The sequence below is a fragment of the Zootoca vivipara genome, chromosome 5, assembly GCF_965207765.1.
Source record: "Zootoca vivipara chromosome 5, rZooViv2.hap1.1, whole genome shotgun sequence".
Lineage (NCBI taxonomy): Eukaryota > Metazoa > Chordata > Lepidosauria > Squamata > Lacertidae > Zootoca > Zootoca vivipara.
The window spans coordinates 79,388,818-79,395,866 of NC_142588.1; positions in this window are offsets into that span (position 1 = coordinate 79,388,818).

Below are 7,049 nucleotides of genomic sequence, written 5' to 3' on the forward strand. Positions count from 1 at the left end.
CTGGCTGGAGGTGATGGAGGTTATTGAGCAACATCATTTGGTGACTCAAGTATGGGGAAGCATAAATTAAATTCCTAGTGTCACAGCAATTTCTGCTGTTGCCCCTGCACCTTGGACTTCCCTTCCCTCTACCCTATGTGAAGCAGTAGTCATCAGACTGGACCACATTTTACATGTTTGAATCAACTGGTTTTCCATTTTTATCCACTCTGTTGCTGTGTAATTGGTTTTAGGAAGTGCTTGTTTATTTTAGATTGTATGCCACTTAGATTTTTTTTTAAAAGTGGTTTATAAATGTTTTAGATACTTAAAATATACCTGCCCTAGATGCAGTGACTTCTATCATGTCACAGCATCTTAAAAAGCAGAGACATCACCTTGCCGACAAAGGTCCGTATAGTTAAAGCTATGGTTTTCCCAGTAGTTTTCCCAGTAGTGATGTATGGAAGTGAGAGCTGGACCATAAAGAAGGCTAATCGCCGAAGAATTGATGCTTTTGAATTATGGTGCTGGAGGAGACTCTTGAGAGTCCCATGGACTGCTAGAAGATCAAACCTATCCATTCTTAAGGAAATCAGCCCTGAGTGCTCCCTGGAAGGACAGATCGTGAAGCTGAGGCTCCAATACTTTGGCCACCTCATGAGAAGAGAAGAATCCTTGGAAAAGACCCTGATGTTGGGAAAGATTGAGGGCACTAGGAGAAGGGGACGACAGAGGACAAGATGGTTGGACAGTGTTCTCGAAGCTACGAACATGAGTTTGACCAAACTACGGGAGGCAGTGCAAGACAGGAGTGCCTGGCGTGCTATGGTCCATGGGGTCACGAAGAGTCGGACACGACTAAACGACTAAACAACAACAAAGATGCAGTGACTATTAGAACACCCACAGATGTACAAGATATCTGAGCTTAGTATCTCATCATCTCATCAAATTCAACCCAAAGAAAATTTCTCTCTCTCTCTCTCTCTCTCTCTCCACACACACACACACACACACAGGGTCTATCACCTTTATCTCTGTACTGGTTTTACAACACAGAAAGCATAGTGTTGCATGTACAATAAAACAACACGATAGCTTGCAGACCAAACTTTCCACCAGAATGCAGCTGTAGAAATGTGCCCCCCCACCTTGTTTGTGCATGATAAAAAGCAAAGGTTTCTTGTCTGCTTCTCTTGGACACAAAGATAATCAAACACTCCCAATTCTTCTTTGAGAATGCTCTCCCTACAGTAAGCAGGAATCAGCTGCACCTCCAGGGACAGTAGTAGTGATTTATATTTATGAAAGAGCAAAGAACCAAAAAGGAAGGAAGGAAGACAGGAAAAAGTAATCCAAATACAGAGGAATTCCACATTGGGAAGCCTATAACTATTCAGGGGTGTATAATGTACACAGCTTCCATCCAGTAACAGATGCTGCTGCACTTACAATTACACCATTGTGCCAATTTATTGGATTTCACAATACATACAAAATATAAGATTACCCGCAGTTCTGCAACCACTGAGCACAACGGAAAGAGTTATGTTCGCAGCAGAAACCCCAAGAATCCGGATTTCCTTCCTGAAGGCCCTTTAAATCAAGTCCTTCCTATCAACACCCTTCATGGGCTCTAATTTGTTTATTTATTTCATATATATTTCTTTGGTGTGGGAAGAGACAAATGAGCTCAAGTAATGGCTCCCTTACACGGAGGAGCTTCTTTGCAGAGGGAGGGAGGAGGGAAAGCTCTTCAGCTGCTCTCTTTATTGATCAGCGGCTAGAAACCTAATGTATTTAATGTATGCCTTGGAGAAATCATGTGTCTGGGAAGCAAAAGAATGAGGCGCAGCATCTGCTTAAAGTCTTTAAGAAATGCTCCGTATGAAGCAGCGAGGTGCTTTGGAGGAGAAGGGGGAACAGAGGCATGCTTGCTCATCCACAAAGGCGGCAAATTGAAGTGGGCTTGAGAAATGATGCAAAAAGTGCCTGGTGCTTCTAGTAATTTTAACAATGTGATGAATGTAGCCCCTAAGCCTGGTATGGCTGGTGAAGAGCAATCTCGAAGTTGCGGGCTACAGCTCCCATCAGCCCCAGCCAGCATGGCAAATGATCAAGAACGATGGGAGGTGTAGGCCAACAATATCTGGAGGGCACAAGGTTGGCTAGCCTTGCCTTAATACAGGGCCAGGGGGGAGGGGGGGACTCACAGAATGAGAGTGCAAAGGATAGCCCTATCATAGTCAAGCTGGGCTGAAATGCATCTCTATTTTCTGTAGGAGCAACAGAAGTCTGAGACTTTCAGGACAGGCAGATTTTTACAATTTTCTGGGGGAGTGGTTTTTCTTTTCAATATAAAGATTATAGGAAACTGCCTATAGGAAGTCCATCGAGTCCTTCCATGTTGCAGATATTAATATTGTGCAGCTTAAAGCAATTGGATGCTTTAAAAATGGCTCCTTTCAGAGTAAAAATTGTCCAGACCCATAAATATTATTCAAAGCTTTGCTAACCAGAACTTCTTTTTTTAAAAAAAGGTACAAAACAATCAAGATTCATCCAGAAAGTTGTATAAAGCTTCTGCTTGTCCAAGCATAGGTTCTTCTTAAATATATTTAACATAATTATGATCAAATCAAATCTCTGTCTCTTCCATAGCTTATGCGCATCCAGCCTAAGGCTCTGCAGCTCCAGGAGAGAGCTTCATTTTCACATCCATTGTTGTCTCTGTGGCATCCAAAGAAAGATTAAAAGGCAACTTCCTTCATGATGGCAAATTTGCAATTGAATACCTTAATCACATGGTCTAAGGTTAAACACTCAGAGTAGACCCACTGAAATTAATAGACCTAACTTCATCAAGTCTATTCATTTCAATAGTTCCACTCTAAAACCACCCAATATTTTAGAAGTTCTTAACTGTATTTAGAATACCTTTTTAAAAGAATGTATATTATTGATGTGCTTGCTGCGATGGGCTCCTTTGGGAGGAATGTCAACAACAATAACAATACTAATAAACTGAGTTCAACATGTTACATTACATTTGGAAATCGGGTTACATAATGAGCATCATTTGAATCACCATTTTTCTGCTTTGTGCAAAGAACTGTTGTACATTTTATCACAGAGGAACACTCAGACCCCTCCTCCTGAGAACATGGGTTTTTCCACATGAGAAATTACGGGTACTGTACAATATTTTTAAGAGAACACAATCTAGAAATCTGTCAAAGCCTCTTGAGATATGCTGCATTTTGTGGCACTGAACATTTTTATTTATTTTTACTTCCTGAAGGATTCCTACAGAAGTTTTACCTCAGCAGATAGACTTGCCTCAAATTACCTTTCGGCAAAATATTGTTTCAACACTTGCAAAAGAAAACAGATCATATTTTTGGAATGTGTGTTGTATGAAGTTATGTTAAAGAGCTGTGGGAAGTTTTATTTGAGGGCTCCCTAAACACCTAGAACATACAAATAGCCTGATGAACCAGACTGATGGATCCATTAAATGGGCTGCATCAATAGGAGTATAGCATCTAGATCAAGGGAAGTACTAGTACCACTGTATTCTGCTCTGGTCAGACCTCACCTGGAGTACTGTGTCCAGTTCTGGGCACCACAGTTCAAGAAGGATACTGACAAGCTGGAACGTGTCCAGAAGAGGGCAACCAAAATGGTCAAAGGCCTGGAAACGATGCCTTATGAGGAACGGCTTAGGGAGCTGGGTATGTTTAGCCTGGAGAAGAGAAGGTTAAGGGGTGATATGATAGCCATGTTCAAATATATAAAATGATGTCATATAGAGGAGGGAGAAAGGGTTTTTTCTGCTGCTCCAGAGAAGCGGACACGGAGCAATGGATTCAAGCTACAAGAAAGAAGATTCCACCTAAACATTAGGAAGAACTTCCTGACAGTAAGAGCTGTTCGGCAGTGGAATTTGCTACCTAGGAGTGTGGTGGAGTCTCCTTCTTTGGAGGTCTTTAAGCAGAGGCTTGACAGGCATATGTCAAGAATGCTTTGATGGTGTTTCCTGCTTGGCAGGGGGTTGGACTGGATGGCCCTTGTGGTCTCTTCCAACTCTACGATTCTATGATTCTACCATCTAATCTGGCATGATGTTCTCATACTGACCAACCAGATGCTTAAGTGAAGCCCATAAGCAGGACCTGAGCACAACAGCACTCTACCCATGATTCTCAGCAACTGGTTTCCAGCAGGCATATTCTAGATATTATTGGATGACCACCATCTCTGACCATTGGCCATGTTGGCTGGGGCTGATGGGAAGTGAAGTCCAATGATAGGTTCCACGGTCCTGACTTAGGGTCTCCCATAGCTCCATCAATGCCGAAACAACAACAATAACAACACCCACTTTGTGGCATCGTGGGGGGGGCACATTGGGCAAGTGCCACAGCAATTTTAGAGGCTATTGTGCTAGAAACAGCCAGCTGATTTACCCTGCATGAGATAAAACCAGGCAGTGAAGAGGTGAGACAGGGCAGGACTAGAAATGTCTCAGTGGACACTGCTGTCAACAGCTCTGGCCAGCACACAACCATTTTCCTAAGTGCATCAGGCTATCCATTAAATAAATGGGACAGCAGGCAAAGCTTTGTGAAGGTCAATATGACTATGTTCATGGTGCTATATTTATTTGTGTGTGGTACAAGCAGCAGGAGCACACTGATCTTGACCAAAGATAATAAGCTATTGATTACTGTAGGCACAAAAAGCCTAACAGAAAAAAAGAAGGAAAAATAACTTCATTCCAGAGAATTAAAATGAAAAGGCTTTCTTTAAAGATAGTTGTCCTTTCCTGTTGTTCAATTTAAGGCATTTCTGCTTCTTGTTGTTGTTCTTTTAACTCCCAGTGACATTTAGATGGATGTAAGATCAAAACTAATTTTAAAAAGTGGGCACGTTACCTGCTCATTTATCCAAAACAATGTGTGTGTTAGCACTTTTGTAACTCAAGGGTCAAAATATAGTTTTGCCGTGTTTTTAAGTCCACTATGTGCATGGAATAATAAATTATAACAAATTCCATTTTGGTCCCTGTGCGTAATGCTTATGCTTATGCACTTCACACCCACATTCTTTCTTGGGTGTCTGTTACTAGACAGCCTTGTATATCTCTGCAAGTGAATCCTTATCCATTTGGAATAGGGGCTGGGGAACGTTTCCAACCCCTGGGGGCCTGCCTTTTGTGGTCAAGGCTTGATAGGTGGGCAGAGCTACCCATCTGTCAATCACCTGATGTCACAATGATATCAGATAACCTTTTTTTAGTGTGCCTGTGGGGGTCTTCAGAAACTCCTCCCAAAACATTGTTTGGCTCAGCACTTTGAATGGGTTTTCGGAAGACCTGATAATCAGATGATTCTGAGATAAATCAAAATTTTAGACAAACAATGCTGGTGTCCATGTTATCTTGGTGGGCACCTCATTGGCTTCTGTTTGGCTACTGTGGAAGGAAAATGAACTAGATGGATCTTTGGTCTAAACCAGCAGGAATCATCTTATGTTCTTAATTCTGCTCAAAGGGGAATTTGACTGATCTGAGGCACCGCACACCACAAAACCATCAACCACAAACCACATTTACCAGAATCTGGCAAATTAAATTGCAGGTCCAAAAAGCATTGACCTGTAGGACAATGACACCATATCATGTCTTTGAAAAACACTATTTGTGTGGCCTACAAAATCCAGAAAACCTCCTGTCTGAAAAGTTTGTCGGTGAAATGTATAGATTTGGAATTCATAGCAGATTTCAGGATAGTGGGGCGGGGAGCTTTATTTAAGGGTTATAAAATACGCCTATAACATTGATTTCCATGGATCTACTTTGAGTATTGACTAACATTGAATATCACGCCATGCGTTCTGAACCATTTTTCTGAATGGAAATACTGGGTATCTCCATTCATTTCTACTTTAGAAGTCATGGGAAATGTGGCTGAATTAGCCACTGGACTCATTCCCATGAGTTCAGGTAAAAGGATAATCAGTGTTGTTGTTTTTTTAAAAAAATGCAAATGCTAAGGTCCTTTATTGAGCTTAGGGTAGTCTTGATGTTGTGGGCATAAACATATACATTGCAAGAGGAAAATACTGACACCAAAATATCACTCAGCAACAAGATTATGTTTGGATTCCAGCACTGGTTTAAGGGGATGAATTGGTCACTTAAATCAGTGTTTCCCAACCAGTGTGCCTCCAGATGTTTTGGGACTACAACTCCCATCATTCCTGACCACTGGTCTTGCTAGCTAGGGATGATGGGAGTTGTAGTCCCAAAACATCTGGAGGCACACTGGTTGGGAAACACTGGCTTAAATCCTGATGTTTGAGGTGTTTGAACATTGCTCATTTGACAAATTCATGGAGGATTAGACCAGGCATAGGCAAACTTCGCCCCTCCAGATGTTTTGGACTACAATTCCTATCTTCCCCAACGACTGGTCCTGTTAGCTAGGGATCATGGGAGTTGCAGGCCAAAACATCTGGAGGGCCGCAGTTTGGGGATGCCTAACTTAAACTGATTTTAGGAGACTCATATTGCATTCTATAAGCCCTTGTCCCAGCACAGTAATTCAGCGGCCTGTTTAGCGTTTAGAGTCTTCGACTAAGGCATGAGAGAGCAATCTGATCCAGCAAAGCAGTTGTTATGGGGTTTTTATTCCAGGGACATTTGCTTCCAATGTGTTTAGGATTGTATCCATAGAGGGAGAACTTTAATACTCCTTTTCTGTTCAGAAAACTGGAACATCTGTTTTACTCATGATGGTTTTGGTTGGGTTGAGCATATCTCCACTTTAGCAATTTCCCCATCTGTAGAAACAAGGCTGACTTCGAAGCATTTGGAAAGATTATATTCTGTTTTTATGATTTCAGGCTTTTTTTATTTTTGCTGTGCTTGATAGAAGATGAACAAATATTACAGTGGCAGATGGACTACATCTGTGTATGCTTGGCGTTGGGGAACAAGTCTGCATCAAGTGAACTTTTTTTTGCCCTCTGTTGGAAATTGGGTGGATTGACTCTTTGTCCCC